We start from the raw sequence: 23,001 nt of genomic DNA, 5'->3' as shown, positions 1-23,001 counted from the left end.
AAGGGCATTTTTCGATACTGAAATGCTCCGTCAGGGGTCACAAAAGCAGTTTTTTCCTTAGCTGACTCAGATAGGGGGATCTGCCAATATCCTTTGGTAAAATCTAAGGTGGTCATGTATCTAGCATTCCCCAACCGATCCAACAACTCGTCTATCCGGGGCATAGGATAGGTATCAAAGTTTGTGATCTGATTCAGCTTACGGTAATCATTGCAGAATCTCCAGCTCCCATCTAGTTTGGGAACTAACACAATTGGGCTGGACTAATTGCTCTTGGACTCCTCTATAACCCCCAATTCAAGCATTTTTTTTAACTTCCTGAGGTATTACTGCTCGTCTAGCTTCAGGAATTCGATGGGGTTTTAATCTTACCCTGTCACCTGGAGGGGTGATAATATCATGTGTAGCTATGGATGTTTGTCCAGGCAAGTTGGAGAACATATCCCTATTTTGTAGCACAAAACCTCTCGATTCCTGTTGTTGACTCTTTGACAAGGTGTCTGGTATCCAGACTTCTGGGATTACAGAGTCAGACCGAGCTCCGTGGTCCTCACGGTTAATGCTTCCCTTTCTTTCCATGGTTTTAACAAATTTATATGATAAATTTGCTCTGGTTTCTGCCTACCAGGTTGGCTAATCTTATAATTTAGGTCACTCAGTTTTTCTATTACCTCATAGGGGCCCTGTCATTTGGCTAGGAATTTACTTTCCACCGTGGGAACTAGCACCAAAACTCTATCCTCAGGGGGAAAAGTACAGATACGGGCACCCCGGTTATAATTCTCTGCTGCGCCAACTGCGCTTGGGCCAGATGCTCTTTAACCAAGGGCATTACCTGCGCAATTCTGTCCTGCATTTGCGCCACATGCTCGATGACACTTCTATGAGGGGAACTTTCACTTTTCCATGTTTTCTTAGCAATATCTAACAGTCCCCTGGGGTGCCTCCCATATAATAATTCAAAGGGAGAGAATCTGGTTGAGGATTGGGGTACCTCTCAGATAGCAAACATCAAATAGGGGAGTAGACAGTCCCAATTTTTCCCATCTTTATCTACTACCTTCAGCAGCATCTGTTTTAAAGTTGTGTTAAAACGTTCTACTAAGCCGTCTGTTTGAGGGTGATACACCGATGTGCATAGCTGCATCACCTTTAGGAGTTTACAAAGCTCTTTAGTCACCCAGGACATAAACAGGGTTCCTTGATCAGTAAGTACCTCTTTGGCCATTCCTACTCTGGTAAAAACTTGGAACAGCTCTCGGGCTATGGTTTTAGCAGAGGTATTTCGGAGAGGAATTGCCTCAGGATACCAAGTAGCATAGTCCATTATGACTAGGATATATTGGTGGCCCCTAGCTGACATTAGCAATGGGCCAACTATATCCATGGCAATCCTCTCAACGGGACCTCAATGATGGGGAGGAGAACCAAAGGGCTATGAAAATGTGGCATTGGGGCAGACAACTGACATACAGGACGGGAAGCACAGTATATCTCCACCTCCTTGGCGACCCCTGGCCAAAAAACCTCTGGACTACTTGCTCTCTGGTTTTCTCAGCCCCCAGATGTCCCCCTAGGAGGTGCCCATGGGCCAGATCTAACACCAATTTTCGGTATGGCTTGGGTACCACTAGCTGTTCAATGGTTTCACCCCCACTTTGTGACACCCGATAGAGTAGGTCCGTTTCAATAATAAAGTATGGGAATGCAACCCTCTTTTCTGGGTGCACTAGGTTCCCATCAATTTTTACGGCATTCTCCGGGGCTTTAAACAGTGTGGGGTCTTTAAGTTGCTCGGTAACAAAGTTCTCTCTATGTACCTGTAAGTCAGGGAATTCCAGGGTTTGCTGGCTTTCCCCTGATGTTGCCGGTTCTTCCCTAGGACTAACTGCTTCCCCTGTTAGCACAAAGAAAATCCCGGAGTGCCCCCACAATCATCAGAGGATACTAGCACTGCATGGGGTGGGTGATCCCAGAACTCCTGGAATTTGTGAAAATCCCTCCCAATGATAGCATCATTTGGTAAGTGGGGAACCAACCCCACCTGATGACACAGTTTATCTAGGGAGGTTTCAAAAGAGACTCAAGTCACAGGATACTCCCTAGTATCCCTGTGTACACGTTACCCCCACTGTTTTAAGACAGGAGGTCTCTGTAACCACTAGCTCAGCTTTCACCAGCGTTACCACACTACCTGAGTCTAACAGCCCCACAATTGGTTTGGTATTCATAAACATTTTACACCAATATTTTTCATCGCCCCGTATAGCAGGGCATGCAATGGTGGCAAAAAGAGACTGTCGTCTGCCACACAGAAAGTAACAGTGCATTGGTTCATCCACCACAGGGCAATTTGCAGGAATATGTCCCAGCGGTAACAAATAACATGTTTGGCTCCCTCCTGGGGGGCTAGCGTTCCCAGTCTCTCCTGCCATACATTGACTGGAGTCTGTTACCCTTAGCTCCCCTTTTCTCGCTCTCTCCACCCCCATCCCTTGGTTCACTCCTACCCATGAATGGGGATGGTCTGGTCTTGGGGTGGAAAGTCTGTGAGTACTGAAGGGAGGCATTTAAGTTCTTGGCAGCCAAGTACCTTTCCACTCGGTCCACCAGCTTATTGGCTGTCAACGGGTCTCCACCAGAAAAACTGGTGAATGACCAGCACAACTCTCGGCGTCAGCCTGCTCTCGTACAGATATCTGCTGTTTTAGGGCATCTAATTGTTGTTGGTAGCTCTGTGCTTGTATTCCAACAATTCCTTGTGGCGGGCCTCTGCTTTTTCCAGACCTAGCAGCAATTGTTGGTTAGTATGCTGTTGGTTGGCATTGGCCAAAACAAGCTGTTTTAGTATCTCCTCCATGTTGGCCTTCCAAACACCCGCCTATAAAGCTGCCCGCATTCTCCACCATATGTGAGATCGCCCGTAGCAACGGGGGGTGTTTCAAAGCAGGAAACAGGGCCAGCAGGTTTTAAGCGCACCAAGGGTTTATTTCACTTCACTATTTACAAATGTCAAGGGCAAAAAAAAAAAACAAACAGCAAAAAGAAAGCCTAGCCACGTGGCCACTATCTCACTGTTAGTTGCCTTAACTAGCAGTCCAGCCCAACCTAGTGTTGTTCAGGACTCTGAGGCCACAACCATATATCTTTTGCAATAGTCTGTGTCTTTTACTCACAGTTCCCAGTTCACCTTGGACCTCCTCCCAGCTCAGCAGCCAAGACAGAGCCACAGGAATAAGCAGGCTGGGTGCCTAATTTCCAGGATGTATTTCAGGTGAGACAGTTACACCTGATCATACCCAGGCCTCTTTAACTCCCCCACCTGGTCAAGAACTGGTACTTCAAACCCGACCTTCAGGTTAAAAGGAAAACTGACTAAACATAAAAATACTCTGCGTATAACCTGTATCTGGGGCAAATGTACCTGTCATCCTGGACGAAACCCTGTGATTTATTTGGCCAGCTGTTACAGAACATCTTGCCAAAGAAATATATAATAGCTCTAGTTTTTGCTTATCTGATATGCATAGTACTCAAGATATGTTAACTTCTTGTTTGATTGCTGTCTCCACTCCAGTCAGCATACTCCTTGGAGTCTTTAGCAATATCTACAATGACACTGATTAGAGATGAGCGAATTTCTCAAAAATTCAATTCAGCTGGTTCGCCGAATTTTTCGAAAAGATTCGCTTCAATCCGAATTTATTGGCGGCGAATCGTGTTAAAAAGCGGCTATCTCTGGGCTGCAGAGGGCCTTGATAGTGGTGTAGAACACTGTGCCTTGCAGTAACACACATAGGGAGTCTGCTGTGGTAGTGAAATAATACTGTGAGTCAGTACGACATGCAGATGACAGGCGTCGCTATTAGAATCACTGCACACTTCACTTATTTGGGCAGTCACGGGGCCAAAACTGACCAAATACTGGCCTTACAGGTCCATGTTAGCGTCAAGAAGAAGCGCACTCCTTTTACACCATCGTCAGCTGATTCCACATGGATGTCTACAGAACCTGTTCTATTAACTGCTTATACAAGTAGAGCCCCCCCCAACAGAGTGGAGAGGGTGTCAGCAGTAAGTTTGTGTTGACGTCTTCCTCTGTTCCCTCAGAACAATAACCCACAAAAAACGGATCCTGTCTGTGGAGCAAATGCCTTCACTTCACTTTGCTCAATAATCCATCAGTATTGCTAATGCCAAAAAAAACAGGAGTGGATCTAAAACAGAGATGACACGTGAATGGAATATTTGCATGTCTTCTGTGTTTTGTACCCTCTCCTGCTTTTGGCTACCAAATCATAAGCCAATTCGGATGGGACCATACAGGCCTTAAAGCTGCTACACAGACAGGATCCGTTGTGCGTCTCTTTTTTCCTTCCTCCCGACAGATCAGTAGAAGGGTCAAATAAATAGTGATGTCATCCAGGCCAAAAAGGCAAAATAGTTGCCCAGTCATGGAGTGGGGTGGGAGGAAGAACAGCTTGAGAAGTCCACAGAGTGGCACAATGACATAGTGGGGAGGTGGAAGCAGCATGAGGAGACCACAGAGTGGCCCAATGACAGGGTCTGGACGTGGCGGCAGCATCAGGAGGAGGTTAACATGGCCATTTGTAGAATATGTGGGCAGAAGGTGAAGCATGGCCAGGGTGCCAATGTTGGCACCACGGCCCTGCGTCAACATATGCAGCGTCACGCACTTCACTGTTGCAGTTATTTGTGGTGAAAGCGTTTAGTGGCCTATCTCAGTACAAAAAGAAAAATATATTCTCAGTTCACTTCTGCAGTTATATGTGCTGAAAGCGTTTAGTGACGTATTTGAGTACAAAAAAAATATATATATACGCAGTTCACCGTTGCAGTTATTTGTGGTGAAAGTGTTTAGTGGCCTATTTCAGTACAAAAAGAAAAATATATATGCACTTCACTGTTGCAGTTATTTGTGGTGAAAGTGTTTAGTGGCCTATTTCAGTACAAAAAGAAAAATATATATGCAGTTCACTGTTGCAGTTATTTGTGGTGAAAGCGTTTAGTGGCCTATTTCAGTACAAAAAGAAAAATATATACTCAGTTCACTTCTGCAGTTATATGTGGTGAAAGCGTTTAGTGACGTATTTGAGTACAAAAAGAAAAATATATACGCAGTTCACTTCTGCAGTTATATTTGGTGAAAGCGTTTAGTGACGTATTTCAGTATCAGGAGGAGGCCACATACTGGCACAATGACAGAGTCCAGAGGTGGCGGCGGCAGCAGCATCAGGCGGAGACCACAGAGTGGCACAATGACAAAGTCTGGAGGTGGCGGCACCATCAGGAGGCTACAGAGTGGAACAATGACATAGAGGAGTGGCAGAGGCCTAAATGCTTCTGGCGCAGGCAGAGTTCGCAGCAGAATAAGTGTCACGGATAACAGGGAGGGGATGGAAACAGAAAGGTAAATACAAGGGATTAGGCCTCCAATGGCTAGGGAAAAGAGAATGGTCACCTCTTACAGACACCCTAACTTAGCCCTAACTCCTGACAGTATGAATATCCCCTGATGGTGGGAATACTCATACACGGGAACCTAGGCCCTAGTAGCCCTGCATAGCCCTAGGAGTAGTGACTGGGCTTGAGACTACTGGTTCCTTCCCTGATGAAAAAAACAGTGTCTCCCTGAGGCCTAGTAACAACCAAAGAACAACAAAACACCAAAAGTAGTTCATCTTATCTTAATAGCAAATAGAGAACCAGGAACTCTGGAGAGGACAACACACCAGCTCTTCACATCCCAGAAGTGAATATCAACCGCATAGCATGAAGTGTAAGGCCAGACTAAATGGAGGAGTAGTAATGGCCATCAGCTGCAGCTGATACAAGGGGTGTGGTCATTACAAACAACAACACAGAAACAAGTAGAAACAAAGAGACAGTCAGATAACCTCACGTGCAGCTTGTCTCACAGATCTAACTTGAGTCACGGAAGAGACCGTGACAGTAAGGGGTCAGCAGGAGTCGCAGCGAGAGACCTGAGCTCCCGGTGTCATCTAGCGGTCGTGTCGTGAACACCAACCCAACGGTTCTTGATTGGTTAACTCGGTCATCCACTTCATCCCAAGTGACATCAGACACCCCCAGCCAACAGTCGGTGGGTTCGTCAGACACAACCCTTAGTTGGCATGGCCCAGGAGCAGGCCCTGTGCCCTCACCTCTCCTCAACCTGCCTCTGTCCTTTGCTGTTCCCTCAGCCACAGAGGTATTGTATGCTGTGGGCTCAGCTCCCCTTTACAGCGAGGACGAGCTAGTAGAGGACAGTCAGCAGCTACTGCCCAGCCAAGATCTAGAGGAGACATCCGCCGCTTCCTCCGCTAGGCTCTTGACCCAGAGACCGTTGAGGAGGACATCAGTGAGGTGCAGACACTACTCGATGATGATGAAGCTAATCGCAGGGCTTCATCATCATCAGGAGAAGAGGGTGGCAGCTTGCCCGTGAGGCAGCAGCTGAGCCAGCAAGGTGGTAGCATGGCTGGGAGTCAGCAGGGTGGCAGCAGTGGGAGGTCGGGAGCCAAACCTGCCCGGGGTAGACCACCTGCTTGGCAGCAGCCTACCTGCCCAGGAAGTAGTGGTGCAGGGGTTTACGGAGGCAGCTGCGGAAGCAGTCAGCCAGTGTGGAGTGTTGGGGGGAAAATCACCTACTCGGCGGTGTGGCAGTTTTTTGTTAAGCTGCCGGAGGAGGTTAACATGGCCATATGTAGAATATGTGGGCAGAAGGTGGAGCGTGGCCAGGGTGCCAATGTTGGCATCACGGCCCTGCGTCAACATATGCAGCGTCACCATAAAGTGGCCTGGAAGAACCGTGGCTCCGATGTGGTGGTCCAGCCTGCTGCAGCAACCGCTGCATCACCCAGTGGCACGAAACGGGTCTCAGGCAGTCAAGGCTCCACCACCCCAGCCGAAGGGAGCTGTATGTCATTTCCATCTTCTGCTAGTCCAGATGCTCCTGCTTCTCCTACTCCTTGTCAGTCATTCCGTCAGCAATCGATCACCGAAGCGATTGCCAAGAGACAACAGTATGCGTGCACTCCAACGGCGCAGAAGCTGAATGTGCTCCTGTCCAAGTTGCTGGTGCTGCAGTCCCTTCCTTTCCAAGTGGTGGACCTTTCAGAGAACTGATGGCTTGTGCCGAGCCAAGGTGGAGAGTCCCAAGCCGTCATTTCTTCGCGAAAAAGGCAGTACCAGCCCTGCACAATTATGTAGAACAGAAGGTGGGCCAGTCCTTGAGCCTGTCGGTGTCTGCCAAAGTGCACTGCAGCGCTGATGTGTGGAGCTGTAACTACGGTCAGGGACAATGTTCTTTACGGCCCACTGGGTGATTGTGGTTCCTGCACAGCCACACCAGCAACTTGGCCAGGTGACACCGCTTCCGCCTCCACGTTCTCACGCCTCTGGTCCTACGACAACATCCGCCTCAGCCTCCACTGCAGGGACAATTCACAGTGCCCTTCCAGCATACCACGGTGTCACGGTGTTCTGCACCTGGTTTGCCTGGGTGAACAGAGTCACACAGGGGAGGAACTGCTTCGTGTGATTCATCAAGAAATCGAATCCTGGCTTTGTCCGCGACAACTCAAAATCGGAACCATGGTGACCGATAACGGGAAGAACATGGTGTCGGCGCTGCGTCAAGGAAGGCTGAGCCATGCGCCCTGCAGGGGACACGTCTTCAATCTGGTTGTCAGGCGGTTCCTGAAGTCTTCCACCCATCTGCAAGACATCATAAAAATTGCCAGGAAACTTTGTATGCACTTCAGCCACTCGTAAATCGCAAAGCACACCTACTTGAGCTGCAGCGGCAGAACGGCATTCCCCAACATAGGCTGATATGCAACGTTTCCACCCGTTGGAATTCCACCCTCCATATGTTGGACCCTCACTTCCTGTCCAAAATGGGGGCCTTTTTTACACTCACTGAGAGGGAGGACAAACTGAACTACTACAGAGAATTCCAATGTAGTCATTTGGCCGCTGAGCCATCGTCCATCCTCTCGCAGGTCTGACTGGGGGGGCCCTCTGCACTCATGTTCCACTGCCATGGCTGCTGGGGAGGGGTGCGGTGGCAGGAGCAGTACCAGCTCCATCAGCAGCACTCTAGAGTCCAGAGTCGCTGATGAGCAGTTTTCTTCACCTGTATAGTGAAGAAACTACTCACCAGCTGCTAGACAGAGCAGAACCTGAACCAGCAGGTGGTGGCATACTTGGAGTGCACCCTGCCAGCCGTCATTAAAAATCCGCTGGACTACTGGGCAGCCAAACTGGATTTGTGGCCGCAACTGGCCAAGTTTGCCCTGGAAAAGCTGTCCTGCCCGGCCAGTAGTGTGGCATCAGAGTGGGTGTTTAGTGCGGTGGGGGCCATAGTTACCCCAAGAAGAACTGGCCTGTCCATCCAAAATGTGCAGAGACTGACCTTTGTCAAGATGAATCAGGAGTGGATCAGCCAGGATTTCTATCCACCAATGCCTGATGCATCTGATTAGATGATCTATGCCGCCTCACCCAAACCTTGACAAAAGAGACCGGTTTCTTCTGGCTACCTGCCTCAGCTACTACTCTGATGCTGCCACCTGCCTGATGCCACACATCAGATGCCAAGTGCTCCTTCTTTCACCCACCTTCGTCAGTGGGTACTGGTATTGCGTACTGAAATAGGCCACTAAACACTTTCACCACAAAGAACTGCAACAGTGAACTGCGAATATATTTTTCTTTTGTACTGAAATAGGCCACTAAACGCTTTCACCACAAATAATTGCAACAGTGCACTGCTTATATATTTTTCTTTTTGTACTCAAATACGTCACTAAACATTTTCACCACAAATAACTGCAGAAGTGAACTTAGAATATTTTTTTTCTTTTTGTACTGAAATAGACCACTAAACGCTTTCACCACAAATAACTGCAACAGTAAAGTGCGTATATATTTTTCTTTTTATATATATTTTTCTTTCAACATAGCACTTGCACCCTAATAACAAGAACCGATTGCTGGAATGACAGAGCTGTATAATGGCTATTTGGATCCCCAAAAAATCTTTCCCTGCACTTGTAAATCCCTTTCTAGCACTGTTCCTAGCGCCTTCTGACGTCTCTCCCTGCACTAAGATGCTGTGAAATGATTCATCCCCATCCTTTCCCTGCACTTATAAATCGTTTTTTCTGGGTTTTTTTTGCACAGTGAGGTTTCTCCTAACACTGTCCCTAGCGCCTGCAGACGTCTCTCCCTGCACTCAGAACGCTGCAAAATGTCTGAATCCAAGATGGCTGAGGCTATTTATAGGGCTGTGACATCACAGGGCTGGCTGCTGATTGGCTGCATGCATGGCATTTTAGGTCATCCCGCCTTCCCAGAGTTCCTTGCCCCATGTCCTCACATGTGTAGCCGCCATTTTAGGAAAAATTGTGATTCGTTACCACGAATCACAAGGAAATTCAGATTCGTTGCGAATCGAATTTTTCCTTAAATTCGGATCGAATTCCACTTCGTCAGCTTCAATTCGCTCATCTCTAACACTGATGTTACTGAAAGTGATATAGGTTTATCTCATAACCCGTATAACTTTTGCAACAACTGTAAAACCTATGATTCCCCGGAAAAATTTATGATTTTTACACATACTATCAATATTACCCAGGGAGATGTATGTTACCGTATGACTTGTAACCCCTCTGAAATACCCCACTGTAGGATGACAGTACTACAGAGAATCACTCAGCTCCCTCAAGTTATGTATGCCCAAGAACCTAAAGCTGTCTATTTGTATGTAAAGGAACAGAGGTATGAGGTCAAGTAGGTATCCTTTGTTGAAGGATAAAAAGAGGGAATGTAAGTAGCTGAGGAATTTTGCTGAGTCTTGTAGTTAATTATTTTTGTACTTTTGTTATGTTTTGTAGATGATTGAATTATGTTGAAGCTAGTTGTACTCTTCTTATCGGTAAACTAACGTCCGCTTCCCCCCTTTTTGCCTTGAAACTCATTCTTTCCTCCCTATGGCCATATATCTGTTACTTTGACAAAATATCTTGTTCTAAGAGAACCACAGGGACATCTGTTATATCTGCTAATTGTCTGTAGTCATGTGATCTTTGAACTGTTATATAAACTGCGCAAACAATAACGTTTTGTGAGTGCTCTAACCACACATTAAGTTGCGTGTGTTACATTCTTCCAGCGCTGTAAACAGAAGCTATTAGAAAGAGGGAAAAATTGATCTGGGATCAATAGGAGATCGCCTTAACACGGGGATTGCAGGTCTCCGGGTGCCTCCTCCAACTTAGCCACGCAGCTCTTGCTCAGACCCGGCAATTTTTCCGCCATCTTGGTAACCCTTTCAGGTGACTCTAAATGTTGCACTTGAGATAATAAACCCGTAGATAACTTTGCCGCAACTGAAATATCCACACTTTGCCCCGGCGATACACATAACTCCTCCGATATTGAGCACTCACCGGCTCAACCTGACCGACTCCCCTGCCTTTCTCTGGTCGTACCGCCAGGCGAGAGGAAGGAGTTTCAACCATTCCTGGAGCTTCCTTCATTTTCGCATACTGCCGGCGTTGAACAAATTTTTCCCAGTAATCTTTATAACCTGTGCTGGATTGTTTTAACAAAGCAATAAACTCTTGCGCTTCCTCAATATCCTTTCCGCAACTCTGGCTTTTGTACTGCATAGTTTACTCCACTGGTCTTTCTTCTTTGCATATTCCCGATTCAAACGATTCAGCCTTGCTTATTCTTTAGTAATCTGTAACTTACATTCACGCACCTTCAGCTCATAAGCCCTTTTAGATTCCCCTGAACGGGAACCAACTGACAAGTCCTCTACATCATACCTAGATTGTTCAACCACACTTTCATAAGAGGAAGCCTGGGAAGAAACCCGGGAGGTAGAGGCAGAAGCCTCCCTGGGTTCCATAGTCCAAATCATGGATCACACAAACACAGAGCTCCCAGGTACAGGAGCTCCCGCACACACAGCCTCTCCCAGCAAGCGTGGAGCTGGAGATTTTTTTTTTGAAAAAGAAATTCAAACAATCACCAACATTTTCTTTTTTTATTACAAACACAAACAAAAATGCATAATCAATCATACAAAAAACAAAAACATACAATAAACAACATTTTCTCCATAGAGGAAAGATAATTTCAACAAAAGAGTTTTCATTCTCCATAGGAAGAGATACAGTAGGAAAGAAATAGGAACATCGTTAATAAATTATTGTGGTTTTAAATGATTAAAACCAGAAACAAACAATCTCTCTTGTGATATATATATATATATATATATATATATATATAATAAAAAAAAAATATATATATATATATATATTTTATATATATATATATATATATATATATATATATATATATATATATATATAAAAAAAAAAAAAAGTTTCAATCCAAACCATGCTTTTGAACAGCTTACAAGACTTGAATCGTAGTCATGACAGATATTCAAAACCTGGAAGAAAAGCAAGAAAACAGGTAACTGATCCCTAATGCATGCAGCCCTTTTTAAAAAAAAAAAAATTCAATAAACAAAATCTATGGGGGTGAAAGGGAACAGAAACCCAACACCCTAAAGAAAAAAAAGAAGCCTGACATTCCTCCACTCCTTTTCCCAGGCCTTCCGTTCAGCGCTTTCCCTCTCAAGTACCGCCACCTTCTTTATCTCACCTACAGTGTCAGCAACCACCACCTCCACAGGGAGGATTTTCTGCCAGATGGAAACGTGACACCGTGCGCCCGAGTGAAATAACGGACCACTATACTAACTCAAAGAAGTGTCTCAAAACTAAAGTCCAAATGAGTCTGAAAGGCCCCATACACCCACTCTGCATAACTCATGCTGGAGAGGAAAGGAATACCTAGAGCCCTCCCCACTCGTCTATAGACTTTTACATTGAAAGAGCACCGAAGTAGGAAGTGGTCCATGGACTCCACAACCCCTCCGCACTCAACCCTGGGACATCCACGATCCCCCCTAAATGCGATATTTTAAATTGCCCCTTATGTATAGTCTGCCATGAAAAGCAAGCCAAGTTAGATCTCTGAACTTTAGTGGAACCCGTTCCAAACTGAGCAAGCGCAACCCTCCCTCCAAGACCAAACTTGGGCAATCCTTCAAGGCCAATGGCTCATGACATACCAAGTTCAAAATTTTCTCTCCAAGATTTCTCCTAGAAAGAGACCTTACCTCCTCAGCCGTCACACGCCATTGCCTAAGCAACTTCAGGCAATGGGCAACAAAGACTGGCAGATTGCCATGGCGAACCCTCAGGCTTTTCACTGCCCTGCCGTTCATCCAGACCTACAGAAAAGGACCAAACCATTCCTGAAAAAAACTTGCCCACCTAGTAGGCCTCTCTGCCAACATACTACCAAAATTAACTTTAAAAAACAGCAGAGAAAAAAAGATCACTGGGTTGACCATTCCTAAGCCACCCTTCCTCCTAGGCAGATAAGTCACACTCCTCCTGACCAAATTCAGTCTGTTTTCCCATAACAGCTTAAAGAAACAACTAAAAAGTCTTGCATAACAAGATGCTGGCAAAATGCAGACATAGCTGACATACAGAAACATGGGTATCAGGTAGGTCTTGATAAGGTCAACCTTTTCCCTGAAGGAGAGCCGTCAACCCTTCCAGCGTGCCACCTTGTCATTCGCATCAGACAACCTGCTTTCCCAATTTTTAAGGCCATAATCGCCTGGTCCAAATTTGATGCCAAGCACTTTAATTTTTTGACTGGGCACATGGAGGGTGTCTGGGAGTTGGAAGCCCCCATGCTCCTCCCCTAACCAGAAAACTTCACTCTTATCCTGGTTGATCAAGGAACCGGATCCCTCAGCATTCTGCCCCACCTCAGAAACCACCACCTGCCCCTCTCCTGGCTCAGGGATGAGGACAGAAACGTCATCAGCATACGCCACAACTCTCAAGGGAGGTCCCCCAACAGGACCCAGAGAGACCCCCTGAAGCAAGCCCATTGACCCTCCTTACCAGAGGGTCAATGGCGAACACATACAACAGGGGGCTCAATGAGCAAGCCTGACGTACCCCAGAATCAACCCTGAAAGGCTTCCCACTGGCATTCCAACCATTTGATGGGGGGGGAAGCTCTAAGCCCATTGATACAATGTTTTAGGGCAGCCAATAAAACCCTCCCCCAGGCCGTACTTTCCAAGGAGCAGCCAGAGGTACTCATGGTTGACCCTATCAAAAGCCTTCGACTGATCCAATGTCAGCAGATACTCCAGCCAGCTGCCCTGCACCGCTCCAAGGCCTCCCGGACAGCACACACCGCGGACAGACTGCTTCTACCTGAAACAGAACAGTGCTGGCTGCTGGAAAGTAAGCCCTCTGCAACTGCCGAAAAGCGCCAAAACAAAATTTTTGACAGAATCTTCCTATCCACATTGAGACTGATGGTGCGCCAGTTCTCCAACAATGTCACATCTTTCCCCATTGACAGCAAGATCACCGCTGACTGTCCCATTGATGAAGGGAGCGAGCCATCATGCAAACAGCCATTAAAGACCTCTGTCAAGTAAGGGGCCAGAAGGGTCTTAAAACTTATAAAACTCGGCTGTCAACCCATCTGGCCCCGGCGACTTCTTCACAGCAAGCCCTTCAATGGCCCGGACAAATTCCGCTACAGTAATCTGTCAAAGTGGCCACAGAGGAGTCCTTATTCAGACCTGGTGTTGAATCCAGAAAGCCCTCCATTTTGTCTCGGTCGAGGGTCTTCTCCCCAAGAAGGTTGGTGTAATAAGAGCCAACAGCTTCCAAAATCTCTGTCCTGGATTTTGCCAGAGAGCCGGAGCTCTCTCTTAAATCAGTAACTGATTTAACTGCCATACTTCTCTTGAATTTCTGGTAAGGGTCAGGAGAGTGGTATTTCCCGTAATCCCTCTCCAGAACTAGAGAAGCATGCCTATCAAAATGGTGCTTCCTGAGAAGTTTGACCTCAGCGATCTCCCCAGGATCCCCATTGCCCGAAACAAGATGGTTGAGCCTTCTCTGCAAACCCTGATAGGCAGCATACTTATTTAATTGAATCCTCCTACCTGCAGTGTTGAAAAGCCTGGTGATTCTCCGTTTTGCAATCTCCCACCACTCAGCTTTGCTGCTGCACAAATCCAGGATTGAAACCAGCGCCTGAAAGAGATCCTCAAAGGATTTGTCTTACCTTCTTGTCTTCCAACAGCGCTGAATTCAGTCTCCAGATCCCCTTTCCTCTATGCGGAATGTCTGAGACCCCCAGAGTCATACTTACCAAACAGTGATTGGAGAACTCGACTGGCCGACAAACCGGTGCCAGACAAGCAGTGCCCTCCTTCAAAAATAACCTATCTATCCTACTCTTGCAACTACCTTACTGATTTGTAAACCCCGTGCTGCCTGGATTGCAACGAACATGTGCATCAACCTGACCTGCTTCTCTAACAAGGCTATTTAAAAAAACGCTATCATAGCCCAGCCAATGATGTTGAACTCACCACCGACCACCACCTGCCGAGCCATAAAAAGATTAAAGGTTTGATCGTTGTGAAAAGGCACTTTCTGTCCCATTTAGACTGGGGCTCATAGATGTTAATCAGGCGCAGTTCATACCCCCCACAAGGACGTCTAATACCATGCATCTCCCTATTTCAATCTCAATAACCCGCCGGCTAGTAACCTCATCGGTCTTAAAAAGTGTCGCAACTCCACTGTAGGGCTCAGCCGCAAGAGACCAGAAGGAAGATCCACAACGCCATTCCCTCTGGACAGCATATACATCTGCCAAACTTTCCAGCCTGGTCTTCTGCAAAATCAAAATTTCAGTCACAATTTTGCTGAGCAAAAATAAGGCCTATTCATGAGCCCTTACTGACTTTATACTGGCGACATTAATGGTAGCCAGGCGAAGTGAAGCGGCCCCAGCCATTAGGGTGATTGAGACACCAGTTTCCTTTCCTTAACTGATTCCATTCCCTCGCCAGTGACCTAGGCCTTTTAAGCATGCCTGGAGAGGGGTCATCCTCCATTTGGAAAAAAGAATCCCCACCCTCCTCATCCCCAGACAAGACCTGGAAGTTATTTTTAGGCGAGAAAGCATCTTCCTCGCTTTCCTGAACAATTGAGGATTTATCCTCCAACCTCTTTTTCTTTTTTTTCCTGGATTTGCTACTCGCATTCAATCAAACCTCCCCCTCATCCCCCCCCCCTCCATGGCCTTACCCATTTCTGAAACCCAAGGACCCCTACCCTCCTCGCCTTACCCCTACTTTCTCCCCTGCCTTATCCAACTTCTGACCTGACCCTACCTTACCCGGATTCTTGGACAACCCAGACACAATTGTGACAGACACATTGGGAACAGACACACTAGAAACAGACACAGAAGGAGAAACAGCAAGGGGAACATGAGGGTCAGACACTAGGGTGGAGGATACAGCCACACTCGACTTAACCACAGCGGAGAAAACAACAGGAGTTGGAACCGCAGAAACCACAACAGAGGAAGACAAAACTGTACTTCTTGCCCTCTCTCCTGCCTTCTTAAGCTCCTCCCTCTCCATCCTTTCTAACTCCAGAAGCAAATTCCTTTCTACCCTGGGACAACTATTGTAGGAATTACCTAGCTCATGACACAAATTATACCTAATCATAAAAGTTGTTTCATAAGTGGTACCTCATATCAGTGCATTCTCTGGCTAGGTGACCAATCCCTTGGCAAGGGGGACACTTCCTGACTGTACATACTGCCGCAAAATTACCCCTATCTCCACACCGATTGCAAACTTTGGGCTGGGCTGGATCGAAAGTCACCAATCTATCCCTCCCCAGAAAGGCTGCCAAGGGAATATGCTGAACAATATTGTTGACTATTTTCAGCTTAATTCTCCCTGTCCAAGCCCCTGTCCAAATGCCCCCTTCGTCAAACACCTTTGACAATGTCCCTTCTACTTACCCATACTTTTTTAGCCATTGCTCAAGGTCACCCTGTGGGATCGACTAATTCCTAACCAAGATTGTTATTTTCTTCAATAAGGCCTGCCTAGAAACCACTCTTGGGCAGAGACCTTCCCACATACCTACCCCCTTCCAATCCTTCTTATATTTTTCCCAGAATAAATCAAGGAGTTCTGGTCTCATATCTATTTCTGTAGAGCCAACATGGTAAATGAGAGCATATATGTCATTTGGCTTTTAACCCGCTCCCCTACCTATCTGCACAAGGATGCCTAAGCAGGCAGGGCAACTTTAGGCAGTAAGCACCCAGACCGGGACTCGGAGCCCCGGGCGACCGACCTTATGAAAGTTGGCAGATAAGCACATGTTTTTTTTTTACTTTTCCCTTCACTCTCACGGCCAGCTTGATGTGATTTGCACTGCTGGCGCTCAGCTTGACAGGTCTCCAAGTGCTGGCAGCCAGCTTGATTTGACTCCTAGTGCTAGCCAAGCCGCTCACAGCCTGGTCCTGGGACCCCATTACTGAAGCCTGCACAGCTTGGCCAAGGGACCCAAGGCTTCAGCCTTGCCAAGGGGACCCAAGGCTTCAGCCTTGCCAAGGGGACCCAAGCCTTCAGCCTGGCCAAGGGGACCCAAGCCTTCAGCCTGGCCAAGGGGACCCAAGCCTTCAGCCTGGCCAAGGGGACCCAAGCCTTCAGCCTGACCAAGGGGACCCAAGCCTTCAGCCTGACCAAGGGGACCCAAGGCTTCAGCCTGGCCAAGAGGACCCAAGGCTTCAGTCTGGCCAAGAGCCAGAGCTTAAGCCTGCGGGACTGTGTGCTTCCAGCCTGGGGTACGCCGGCCCTTAAGCCCCCCCTGAAGCCCAGAGGAGACCAGAGCTTAAGCCAGTGGGACTGTATACTTGCTTCCAGGGGCACCATGGCCCTTAAGCCCCCCTGAAGACCAGAGCTTAAGCCTGCGGGACCCTGTGGTTGCTTCCAGGGGCACCATGGCCCTTAACCCCCCTAGTGTTCTAATTCTGTCAGTTTTTTGATGCATAGCAATTTGTTGTTTATATTGTGGGCCTGTAATTCTTAGAATTATCTCCCAGGTATGATAATTATATTTATTTATTATATTATAATCCTAAATTATAATATAATAAATAATTATAAAAAAAGAAATAATTGACCACAACAATGTAATTTATCAAAACAATTTCACTGAAATTAGTCCAAACAAGGGTGCAATATTATTAATAAATATTAATATAAATTAAATGCAGATTTTAGAAAAAAAAATTTACATTTCTAGTAGACATCCCAGGTATGATATTTTTTAAAGCAGGGTGCTGCACAAAGTCCAACATCACAGTCAGGACAGTGGAACCTGGTTTCCTTTCTGACCTTCCTTTGTCATCGGTCTTTGAGCAGCAAACCACGCACATCCTTGTAGGTGCTGCCTTTTTCTGGGTTGGGGGGATGTATACAGTGAAGTGATGACCTGTCAGGCATTCTAGGTTGACAACGGCAGAAGCACGACATCCAGGTCTATTCATAGCCACTAATGGCGTTTGGTGGTTCTTGATTATGGATTTCGGAAACCTGCAAAATTAAGTCTAAATGATTCGCAGGCCTCTGACATTTCTTTCTGTACAGAATGTAGGCATTCCATAGGCACTGCTCAACAAGATGCCTGAAAATCTTCTTGTAGTACTTCCTTTGCTGTTTCCTCATCGCTGGGTAGAGTGTCATGGCTTGGTCAGCTCGACACCTCCCATGGTATTGTTGTAGTCAATCACCACCTGTGGCTTCATCATTTCTTTCCCGCGTTTTGTGTGTACCAGAACAGTGGAGGCATTATGGACAGTACCCATCAGGTACACATCTTGTGTCAAGCCATCTCAGGGCCATCATCTTGCCTTTCTGCCAGGCAACAAATTCTCCTGTCCTCAGCTTCCCTTTTGCAAACATTGATGGCAGGTTGCGCCGGGGAGACCTAACAGTTTCATACGCATCTGTTTTGTGTTGCAGATGGAACTCATAAAGCTCAGGAGAGGTGTAGAAATTGTCAGTTGTGACACAATAGCCAAGATGTTGCCAATCCATAATGGCTGTAGCCAGATGAGGATTTGCACAGCATATACATTTTCACGCCAAATTGTTCCCTCTTTGACGCAATGTACTGCACCCAGCTGAGCCTCCCCTTGTAAGCCATTAGACTTTCATCAATGCTGACATCTCTTTCTGGCACATAGCTCTCCTGGAAATTTTTTAGATGATCTGGGACACTTACCAAATTTTCTTTAGTTTTGGTGCAGGATGGGTAGTCTCATCAAATTCTTCATTGTTTACAAAGTGCAGGTACTTCATGATGAGGGAAAAGCGGTATTCGGGCATGACTGTGCCAAAGAATGGAGTGGCAATCATTTTTTTCTTGGACCAGTACCACTTTTGCACGGGTTTGCCCACAACTCCCTGCAGGATCACTAAGCCCAAAAACATCCAAATGTCATCCTTGGTCATAGGTTCCCACTTTCAGCTTCTTGCAAACCTCAGGTGTAGAGCACCTAACTGTTGTTCAGCATACCTGCATAAAACAAAATAAAAAAGGTATTTTATGATATGTTCTGTTATAGTGTGGTGAAGGTTGTAAGTAATATGTTAGCAAAGAGCAGCATACATGTTTGCAAAAAAATTTCAAAAAGTTAGCAAACACAGAGCAGCTTACCTGTTTGTCTCTGCAACAATTTTTTTTCGATAACTTCATGGTCAAAAACAACTTCAGGTATGCCAGGGGGTTGTCGCATTCAGCCTCAATTTTCATCCCAGGTGCGCTGGTAAATGAAAATCTTGGCGGTGCTGCCTGGTCCGCATCAGGGTCAATAGGGCACCATGTGTTCACAGCACTGACCTCTGTTCACGGACGGTTGATCCTCTGTGTCACCAGCTCAGTTGGTAGAGATGTGCACAAGGCGCAGAGTCTAAGCACCTGCCCCATCTTCACCAGAGCCTCTAGAGGTGAGGATGTTGCGCTGCGGGTAACTGCCGGGTTGCGGCCCCCCGTGCACGCCGAGGCAGGTGACTGCTGATAGGCAGAAACAAGACGTGGTACCAGAGTGAGGAGCAGAGAGTAGTCAGGCAAGCCAAAGGTCAGAGCAGGCAGCGATCAGGAGTAGTCAAGGTTAAGCCAGTAGTCAGGGCAGGCAGCGATCAGGAGTAGTCAGGGTCAAGCCGAGGTCGGTACACAAAGAATCAGGAGCAAGAGAATAAACAAACAGGAACCTGGAAGCAGAGCCAATGAAACTCCTTGTTCAGGCAAGTTCCTGTTGCCCTTCACTTCCTTTTAAGGGCAGGGCCTGTGATGAGTGGAGCCATGTGACCTGCTGCATTCTCTTACCACCAGAGGGGGTCCAGGAGACTAGAGGTTGGTGGTGTTCACATCTCCACCAGCAGAGGGGGCACAAACCTGCGAAACAGTCTAGTCCTCTGAGATAGTGGACCAGCTGACTGGGAGTCACATGACCTGGACCATGAAGTGAGCTGCAGAGATGATGCCTTAGCAGAGCTGATGCTGGCAGCAGAGGACTGTAAGGTGGGTGACACTGAATGAGGCACAGATCCCCTGGATCTGCAGGGATCTGTGACACTTTCGCTGTCTGATGACAAATTTTCTGGTGAATCACTATCGCTCGATTCCACATGGGACTCCAAATCACTATCGCTCCTCCAAAACAGCGCTTGCGCCGGCGAGATGCCTTTTAGATGCCATGTGGTCAAGTCTTCAGTAATCAGTCAGTAACAATCAAAGACAAGGTGAATAAATGATACATTTAGGAAGTGATTTATAAGTCCTCAAAAGTTCAACAAAAGGTCAGATCAAGGTCAGGGCTAATAGTGGGCAAAATGTAAATCAGGGCACTGGTCAATGATGCTTGGTGCACTTAAATGTGGATTTATAGTTTTATTACATGTTTTAGGGTGTTTTTTTTACTGTAAAAACTATTTAAAAGCAGAATATATTGTAATCTGCTTTTAAATTTCCCACCACCACAATCAATATCCCATCTTCCAGGTGATGCGAGCTGCAATAGTAAATTCCAGGGGGTGATGCCAGCGGGAAATCGCTGCTGGCATCACCCCTGGAATTTACTATTGCTGCTCGCATCACCCGGAAAATGTGATGCACAATGCAGAAATCCTGCATTGTACATTGCATCTAACTGCTGATGTGAGCAGCGGCGTAGCTGGGACCCCGGGTGGCATTTAAAAGCAGATTACCGGTAATCTGCTTTTAAATTTCCCGCACAACCACGCCCCCTAACGGACAGACGCCCCGACATCAGAGCGGGATCTTTAGATCGCCGCTGGATCGCAGGGCCCAGGTAAGAAAGGATTTTTTTCTTACCCTGAGTGTGACTCGGGGTTATCGTTTTTTGCAATAGAAATCCATCCTGAGTCACACTCGGGATTACCGCTAGGTGGGTTAGGGGCTTTTATTTCTTTCACTATTGAAGACACACACCTAGTACAAAAACGATGTGTTGTCACTTTAAGGTCTTTTATTCAGTTTTCTTTTGTAAGTTCTCACCTTATACACATTTTTGCGTTGTCACTTTATGGGCTGTCATCCCCTTCACTATTGTAGGGACACACCTTGTACAAAATGGTGGGTTGTCACTTTAAGGGCTGTTATCCCCCTGCTATTGAACTTACACACCTTGTACACAAATTGTGCGTTGTTATATTAAGAGCTGTCATCCCTTTTACTATTGTAAACACACACCTTGTACAAACATGGTTCTTTCTTTCACTATTGAAGAGACACACATAAGGGCAGTTATCCCGTTGCTATAGTAGGCACACACCTTGTACACAAATGGTGTGTTGTCATTTTAAGGGGTGTTATCCCTTTCACTTTTGAAGACGCACACCTTGTACAAGAATAGTGTGTTGTCACCTTAAGGGCTGTTATCCCTTTGTAATTATATGTACACACCTTGTAGTCAAAGAGTGCGTTGACTGTTATCCCATTCAATATTGTGGTTATACACCTTGAATACAAATGGTGTGTTGTCACTTTAAGGGCTGTTATTCCTTTCGCTTTGTAAACACACCTTGTACACAAAAGGTGCATTATCAAATTAAGGGCAGTCATCCCTTTCACTATAGAAGACACGCACCTTGTACGAAAAAGGTGTGTTGTCACTTTAAGGGAAGTATTATACCTTTGTTATTGGAGGTACTCACCTTGTACAAAAATGGTTTGCTGTTAGGGTAAGGACTGTTATCCCTTTCTCTTTTGTGGACACTCACCTTGTACAAAAATGGTGCATTATCACTTTAAGGGCTGTTATTTCTTTCACTATTGAAGACATGCACCTGGTACAAAAATGATGTGTTGTCACTTTAATGGCTGTTATCCTTTTGCTATTGTAGGTATATACCTTGTACACAAATGGTGCGTTGTCTCTTTAAGGACTGTCATCCCCTTCACTATTGAAGACACACACTTTGTACAACAATGATTTGTTGTCACTTTAAGGGATGCTATCGCTTTCGCTATTGTAGGCACACACCTTGTACAAAAATGGAGCATTGTCACTTTAAGGGATCTGTTATCCCTTTCACTATTAAAGTCACATACCTTCTACAAAAATGGTGTGTTGTCACTTTAAGGGCTTTTATTTCCTTGCTATTATATGTACACACCTTGTACTCAAATAGTGCGTTGTCTCTTTAAGGGCTGTTATCCCTTTAGTTTTGTAAATACATTGTATACACTAATGGTGCATTGCCTACAGGTGGGAGCGGGGTCTATTTTTAGCCCTGCTCTCCACCACACCGCCCGGAGTCGAATCTCCAGTCTTGGCACCCGGCGGCCATATTGGAGGACACCTCACGTGGCTGCAGAGAGGAGAGAAGACTCTGCCACAGCCCTTATACTAGCTCCAGGGATAACAACCTTTGGGAACACATAGGACTCCTTGCTACTTTACCAGCAGGAGCACTTCATTGAAGAAAAGACCCCTGGTGAGTTTATGCTGCTTGATAAATCTGCCCCCCCTCCTGATTGCCTGATTGGGAAGAAGCTGTTGTTGGGATCATACATATTGAGTGATCTATTTCCCCTATTTGGATCCTGTAGAATTCACTTTGTTTTGGATGGGGGTGGATGTGCATAGGGATATCCATAGTTATATTTCTACCACTTTTTCACTTTGAACTGGAGCACGCTGTATTTTGGAGTGTACTGGGAGCAAACACCAGCTATGGAAAAGTTTATGGGCAAATCAAATCCTTCCCAATCACGCAAAAAGCTCCCTAAAACAAAGGAGAAAGCTTCACAGAAGCCTACACCAGTATCCCCCCCTCATCTTCAGGATCCCCTGAAATATCACTGCCACTAACCCACCAGGATTTTTCCTCTGCCATGATTAAAGCGGCATGCCCTTCTGAACCGAGTGGCTCCACTGCCAGGGAAGTCGCTTACTTACTTCTACTGTACTTTGATAAGAAGTTGGAATCATTCCACCTTGCTATTGAAACAGCTATTTTAAATATATCGTCTAATACTACAAGAAATGTGGAGTTGGAACAACGGGTCAACGATCTGGAGGACCAAGTCCTTGAATCGCAAGGTAAACTAACCATGCAAACAAACCAATTGGCATCCATGGCAGAGAAAGTGGAAGATCTAGAGAATCGTGTTAGGAGATACAATTTACGTTTTATTTGTATCCCAGAGGATTAAAAGGGCCTAGATCTACAAACATTTTTATCTGTTGATCTTATGATAAGTCTTAATTTACCCCCCCGACTGCCAGGGCATTTGAGAGGGTACACAGGATTGGCCCTGACCGTCCATTTGCAACTCACAAACCAAGACCAGTCATTGCCAGATTTTTTCATGGTTTGGACAAAGACACAGTGCTTGGAGCCTACCGTAAACAAAGAGAGCTTAAAGTAGGTGAGGTGAAAATTTTGATTTTCTAAGACTCCGCCGCAGTTGCCCAAAAAAGAAAACT

The 23,001-nt window shown here is 46.2% G+C and overlaps 1 long non-coding RNA gene across 1 annotated transcript in view; it reads left to right on the top strand.

Moving 5' to 3' along the window:
- Positions 1 to 23,001, top strand: part of LOC140342784 (uncharacterized) — an 830,340-nt gene that overhangs the window by 29,524 nt on the left and 777,815 nt on the right. The window lies entirely within an intron of this gene.

The sequence above is a fragment of the Pyxicephalus adspersus genome, chromosome W, assembly GCF_032062135.1.
Source record: "Pyxicephalus adspersus chromosome W, UCB_Pads_2.0, whole genome shotgun sequence".
NCBI lineage: Eukaryota > Metazoa > Chordata > Amphibia > Anura > Pyxicephalidae > Pyxicephalus > Pyxicephalus adspersus.
The sequence above is the reverse complement of the archived record's forward strand: the minus strand, read 5'-3'. Positions and strand labels throughout refer to the sequence as shown.